General features: G+C 45.2%; 1 pseudogene across 1 annotated transcript; it reads left to right on the top strand.

Annotated features, from left to right (window-relative positions):
• Positions 1-845: 845 nt before the first annotated feature.
• On the top strand, positions 846-2,251 carry LOC147367637 (large ribosomal subunit protein uL4 pseudogene; annotated as a pseudogene). The gene has a single exon (XR_015169266.1). The product of XR_015169266.1 is annotated as a large ribosomal subunit protein uL4 pseudogene (transcript).
• The last annotated feature ends 5,141 nt before the right edge of the window (positions 2,252-7,392 follow it).

Below are 7,392 nucleotides of genomic sequence, written 5' to 3'. Positions count from 1 at the left end.
TGAAGAGTAGCTCGCCACAACCAGAGAAGCCCCCACAAAGCAGGAGGACCCAGCACAGCCAAAACAAATGAATAAACAAATAAATCATAAAAAATTTTAAACCCTGTATCTGGTGGCTTGCTACTGCTGCTAAGTCGCTTCAGTCGTGTCCAACTCTATGCGACCCCATAGATGGCAGCCCACCAGGCTCCCCCGTCCCTGGGATTCTCCAGGCAAGAACACTGGAGTGGGTTGCCATTTCCTTCTCCAATGCATCAAAGTAAAAAGTGAAAGTGAAGTCGCTCAGTCGTGTCCAACTCTTTGTGACCCCATGGACTGCAGCCCACCAGGCTCCTTCACCCATGGGATTTTCCAGGCAGGAGTACTGGAGTGGGGTGACCTGGTGGCTTAGATGGTAAAGAATCCTCCTGCAATGGGGGAGACCTGGGTTGGATCCCTGGGTGAGGAAGACCCCTGAAGGAAGGTACGGCAGCCCACTCCAGTATTCTTGCCTGGAGAGACCCCATGGACAGAGGAGCCTGGTAGGCTACAGTCCATGGGGTCACAAAGAGTCAAACACAACTGGGCAACTAAGCAGAGCACATCTAATATTTATATCAGTGTTATTAGTAATAGCCAAAATTGGAAAGCGTCTAGGTGTTCTTAAGCTGTGGTGTGTGTGATCTATTCAGTAACTTTTATAAAATGAGATACTGATGCAAGCGACAACTTGGATGAATCGCTAGAGAATTGTGTTAAATAAAAAAGCCAATCCTAGAAGTTTATATAGCCACATGATTCCAGTCTCATAACATTCTTGAAGTGGCAAAATCACAGAGGTGAAGAACAGGTTAGTAGCCACCAAGTATTAAGAATGGTGAGAAGAGGAGCATGGCCTTCTCCTCTCCCCGCCATGGCGTGTGCTCGTCCACTGATATCAGTGTACTCTGAAAAGGGGGAGTCCTCTGGCAAAAATGTCACTTTGCCTGCTGTGTTCAAGGCTCCCATTCCACCCGATATTGTTAACTTTGTTCACACCAACTTGTGCAAAAACAACAGACAGCCCTATGCTGTCAGTGAATTAGCAGGTCATCAAACCAGTGCTGAGTCTTGGGGTACCGGCAGAGCTGTGGCTCGAATTCCCAGGGTTCGAGGTGGCGGGACTCACCGTTCCGGTCAGGGCGCTTTTGGAAATATGTGTCGTGGGGGCCGCATGTTTGCGCCAACCAAGACCTGGTGACGTTGGCACCACAGAGTGAATACGACGCAGAAGCGATACGCCATCTGCTCTGCACTGGCTGCCTCAGCCTTACCGGCGCTGGTCATGTCTAAAGGTCATCGTATACAGGAAGTTCCTGAACTTCCTTTGGTGGTGGAAGATAAAGCTGAAGGCTACAAGAAGACCAAGGAGGCTGTGTTGCTTCTGAAGAAACTTAAGGCCTGGAATGATATCAAAAAGGTCTATGCCTCTCAGCGAATGAGAGCTGGCAAAGGCAAGATGAGAAACCATCGCTGTATCCAGCGCAGGGGACCCTGCATCATCTATAATGAGGACAATGGTATCATCAAGGCCTTCAGAAACATCCCTGGAATTACTCTGCTTAATGTAAGCAAGGTGAACATTTTGAAACTTGCTCCTGGTGGTCATGTGGGACGTTTCTGCATTTGGACTGAAAGTGCTTTCCGAAAGTTAGATGAGCTGTATGGCACTTGGTGTAAAGCAGCCTCTCTCAAGAGTAACTACAACCTCCCCATGCACAAGATGCTCAATACAGACCTTAGCAGAGTCTTGAAAAGCCCAGAAATCCAAAGAGCACTCTGAGCACCACGCCAGAAGATTCATCGCAGAGTCCTGAAGAAGAATCCACTGAAAAACCTGAGAATCATGTTGAAGCTTAATCCATATGCAAAGACCATGCGCAGGAACACCATTCTTCGACAGGCCAGGAATCACAAAATCCGCAAAGATGAGGCAGCAGCAGCACTAGAAGCCAAATCAGATCAGAGGGGTTTAGGGCAAGAAGCCTATGGTGGGAAACAAAGAAAAGAAGGCTGTTGGCGATAAGAAGCTGAAGAAGCCTGTGGTGGGAAAAAAGGCTGCAGGGACCAAGAAACCAGCAGCTGAAAAGAAGCCCACAGAAAAGAAACCCACCTCAGAGGAAAAGAAGGCTGCTGCATAAACTTAAATTTGTTTATTCTGTAAATGCCGAATCATTTGGGACAGCTGATTTTGAATAAAGAAAGGCTTGAACAAAGAGGCAATGAGAAACATAACTTGGAAAAAAAAAAAAGAATGGTGAGAAGAGGCAGGTAGACAGGAAACAGCTGTGACATAACAACACTAGAGATCCTGGTGGAACTGGTTGGAACCTTTGTTGCCAAACAAGGGCTGGCTACCCGAGGCACATAGAAGATGATACTATGGCACTAGCCTTTGAGAAAAGAGCTTTATCATGAGGTCAAACAGCAAGGAGACAGGAGGCTTGGCTCTCAAACCTGTCTCCTCCATACGGGGTTCAGGGTGAAATTTAAGGGGATAGGGAAATTTCAAACTTGGAATCTGATTGGCTAGTCTCAAATCAGTCCATATCAGCCACTCTCGCTTCTGGAAGCCAGATTTTTCTTATTGAAGGAATTCTTGCTTTATAAAGGGCTCCAGTGACAATGTTTCTATTCTTTATGTTCCTAATTCTCAGTGCCAGGGTCATTTGGGAGACATGGATTCCTGTCTTGCACATACACAGCGCTGTCTCTGTAAAATAACTTGAGGTTTGATGAGTAAAACCATCTGTTTTAAGGAGGCAAAACCAGTTTAAGGTAATCAATGTTTTATGTGCTATTTTATGTTGATTGTGGTACAGACGTGCAAACCTGCACATGTGATAAAACTGCATAGAATGACACATACACACACATAAATGAGCATGTGTAAAACAGGAAATCTGAATAAAGATTTGTGGAGTAGATCAGAGTCAATATTCTGTCTGTGATATTGTACTATAGTTTTGAAAGATGTCACCTTTGGGGAAACTGGGTAGAGGGTACACAGGATCTCTCTATTATTTTTCACAACTGTAGGTAAAACTACAATTTCTTTAAACTAAAAAGTTTAAATACACTTATTCTCTTAGCACATTGTTCACAATAACCAAAAAGTGGAAGCAACCCAAGTATTCATCAATGGATGCATGAATAAAGTGTGATTTATCCATGCCTGGGTGCATGCTCAGTCTCTAAGTGGTGTCCAACTCTTTAAGACTCCATGGGCTGCAGCCTGCCAGGTTCCTCTGTCCATGGGATTTTCCACACAAGAATACTAGAGTGGCTTGCCATTTCCTACTCCAGGGAATCTTCCCAGTTCAGGGATCGAATCCATGTCTCCTGCATCTCCTGCTTTGGCAGGCAGATTCTTTGTCACTGAGCCACCTGGGAAGCCTCTGTCTATACAATCCAGCCTTAAAATGAAGTGAAATCTGACACATAGGTAAACCTTAAGGACGTTATGCTCAATGAAATAAGCCAATCATGAAAGGGCAAACACTGTGTGAGTCCTCCTATATGAGGTTTCTAGAAGAGTCAAATTTGTAAAGACGGAAAGTATACTGATGGGTGCCAGGGGCTAGGGGAACAGAGATGGGAATTAGTGTTTAATGAGGACAGAGTTTCAGTCTGGAAAAATGAGAAGGTTCTGGAGATGGATGGTAATGATGGTTGCACAATAATGTGAATGTACTTAATATCACTGAACTGTACACTTAAAAATTATTAAGATTGTAAATTTTAGGTTATGTGTATCTTACCACAAATTAAAAAAAATTTTTTTTCAAGTATATGGAGAATTCCCTGGCAGTCCAGTGGTTAGGATTCTGCACTTTCACTGCCAAGGGCCCAGGTTCAATCTCTGGTTGGAGAACTAAGAATTTAATGTTTTAGTTTAAAAAATTATTATGTTTAGAAAAAAGACAAGTAACTTAAGCCAAGGAAAACTGGAAATGACTCATTGGCTATTAACATAGCTGAGAACCAAAGGCACGGGTCTGGGTCCAGGCATGGCTGGCCCTAGGGCTTCACATGGAGTCATAAGGACCTATCCCCTCCATCTTCGCATCCACCTTTTTCTCTGTTACATCCATCTCAAGCAAGCTCTCTCTACTTGAGAGCAAAATGGCCAGTGGCAAGTCCAGGCTGATATTGTTTACAAGTAATGACATCCCAAAAGAAAAGTTAAACTCTGTCTCTCCAAATAGCCATGTCAATTCCTAAAGAGAACTCAGCTAAGCCAGCCCAGGCCTAAGGTCGCACCTGATGTGGGGAAAATGGGGCACGTGATTGACACCCCCTGCCCACGTTTACCTGGAATGGACTGGGTTCCATTTCCACCAGGAAAGTGTGTGGGCGTGTCCACCACAGTGAGGACACAAACTTTGTGACATTACAATTGTACTTCAATACAATCCAGAGTCTCTTAGCTCCAAGAGACTTCCCAGGATAAATAAATCCTGGAGTATCTAGACACAAAACCAGGTGAAACTGTACGAATTTATAGAAATAATTCTCTAGTGATAACTAAATCACTAGGTCTATGAAATATTACAATTTTATATTTTAACAAAAATGAGAACTTATAATCAGTGGAGATAATGAAAGTGGTTTGGAATTAGGAACAAAAGTTTTCCGTGCTTTAATGGCACATATTCCTGCTGTACTTGGCAGGAAGCTTCGTTTCTATTAAGATTCTCCTTGTAGTTTTTCTAGAATTCCTCCTGGAAACAGTCTGTAGGAGATACTGGTTGAGCACACTGGGTATGCACATGTGAAACAGTATTTATCTACTTTGCAAGTGCGATGTAAGGTGCCTCTTTGGCTAAGAAAGGACTTGTGTTGAGCAGGTATATGTAGCACTTATGTATAGCACCTACTGCATTCTCAGTCCCGTCCAACTTTTTGCGACCCTATGACTGGTGACTTACTGTGACTGGAAAGCTAACACTGAGTGTCCCAGACATCCTTGCCACTAGGACCCTGAGTTCCAGCAAAGCAGCAGACATGAGTGGTGAGAAGTAGCACATGGATAATGTATCTCCTGGGACAGCTCTAGGGGAGGTTCTAGAATCAGAGGGTAAGTGATGACACTTGCATGGGAATCACATTTTAAACTCCTAAACATCTTCTGGTTCCCCTTCATTCCTCCAAGAATTTCTTTAAGCTGATCAAAACTCTTTTTGCTTAAGAAGGGACCCTTTTCAGGGCTTCCCAGGTGGCTGAGTGGTAAAGAATCCACCTGCCAATATAAAAGATGCGAGTTTGATACCTGGGGGTGGGAAGACTCCCTGGAGAAAGAAACAGCAACCCACTCCAGTATTCTTGCTTGGGAAATCCCATGGACAGAGGAGTCTGGTGGGTTACAGTTAATGGGGTTATAAAGAGTCAGACACGATGGAGCGACTCAACAGCAGCAACAGCAGGACCTCTTTTGGCTTAAATCTACTTGAGTGGAGTCTGTGCCCACTTTGTATAATAGTAAATGCTAGAAGGGCCACAATTTTCATAAGAACTTAGGAAAGAGAGTGCTGCACTCAAAGGGTGAGTGAGTGGGTGAGTGAAGTCGCTCAGTCGTGTCTGACTCTTTGAGACTCCATGGACTGTAGCCTACCAGGCTCCTCTGCCCGTGGGATTTTCTAGGTAAGAGTACTGCAGTGGGCTGCCATTTCCTTCTCCAGGGGATCTTCTCAACCCAGTGATCAAACCTGCGTCTCCCACACTGCAGACAGATGCTTTACCATCTGAGCCACCAGGGAATTCCAAAGGATAGTAGATTCTCAAGGGAGAGTAGATTTAAAAAACTAAACTAGAACCCCAGCCTGGACTCTAGAAAGCATGCCTCATCTTGCAGGGCCTGTGACCCGACCCTGACCTGTGGCCCCCATTCCCACTACTCTAGTTCTCACTTCAGGGACCTGAGCCTTAGGGTGGCCCCATTCCCGAGTCCACTGCAGCAGGAGTCCTCCACGATCTAATGCCTGATGATCTGAGGTGGAGCTGATGTAATAATAGTAGAAATAAGAAAGTGAAGTGGAAGTTTTAGTTGCTCAGTCGTTTCCATCTCTTTGTGAACTATGGACTGTAGCCTGCCAGTCTCCTCTGTCCATGGAATTCTCCAAGCAAGAATGATGGGGTGAGTAGCGATTCCCTTCTCCAGGGAATCTTCCTGACCCAGTGATCAAACCCAGGTCTCCTGCATTGCAGGCAGGTTCTTTACCATCTGAGCCACCAGGGAAATATGCACAATAAATATAATGCCCTTGAATCATCCCCAAACCATCTCCTCATGCCACCAGGTCCATGGAAAAATTGTCTTCCACAAAACTGGTCCCTGCTGCACATACACCTTCTATACCCCATCGCATGGTCTACAGGGGCCACACATACCTGTCCTCCCTGGCTGAGGAGAGGCACAGAGACCAGGCATCATTCCCGATGAAAAGTAGGTTGTCAATAGATGCTTTTTAATAGAACTAAATTTATTCTTGCGTTAGGCTGTTTCAGAGAAACAGAGGCTTCCCTGATGGCTCAGTGGGTAAAGATTCTGCTTGCAGTGTAGGAGACATAGGAGACGTGAGTTCGATCCCTGGGTTGGGAAGATCCCCTGGAGGAAGAAGTAGCAACCCACTCCAGTATTCTTACCTGGACAATCCCATGGACAGAGGAGCCTGGAAGGTTAGAGTCCATAGAGTCTCAAAGAGTTGGATACGACTGAGTGACTGAACGCACACACATGATTATGGGGGCTGGCAATTCTGAAGGGCAGGCCAGGGACTCAGGAATAGTTGATGCTGCAGAATTCCTTCTTCCTAGGAGGTCAGTCTTTTCTCTTAAAGTCTTCAGCTGATTGGATGAGGCCCACTCACATTATATTAGGTAATCTGCTTTGCTCAGAGCCTACTGATTTAAATGTTGATCTCATCTACCATATATCTTCACAGTGATATGTGGACTGGGGTTTTAACAAACACTGGGATCAGCTTGTTAGCCCAACAAAGCTGACACATAGAATTAACCACATTGGTGTATCTTTTGCCCAACACCTGATAGTTGTTCAGTCGTCACCTAGTGGGACCCTATGGGGCCTCCCCAGGGCAGGCCCTTTCCCCGTATCCTCCCTCTGCTTCAGCTCTTCTCTGAAGAGCCCAGATAACAATATCTGAAACACACTGACAGGTGTGAAAACCCCCCACCAAACGTTAACCACTTGATGATCATAAGCAAGTAGCAACTAGACCTCCTGGCACCTAATGATTGTCAACGCCTGTGACACCTCACCATCAGCCAATCAGAGAATGCCTGAGCTCATCACATACCCTGCCACCCCCTTCCTTCTTCTGCCCTTTAAAAATGTTTTGCTGAAACACTTAT

The sequence above is a fragment of the Bos grunniens genome, chromosome 8 (genome assembly GCF_055505025.1).
Source record: "Bos grunniens cultivar Pamir isolate PY7600 chromosome 8, Bosgru_T2T1.0, whole genome shotgun sequence".
NCBI lineage: Eukaryota > Metazoa > Chordata > Mammalia > Artiodactyla > Bovidae > Bos > Bos grunniens.
Note: the sequence above shows the minus strand (reverse complement) of the source record. Positions and strands in the feature narration are given on the sequence as shown.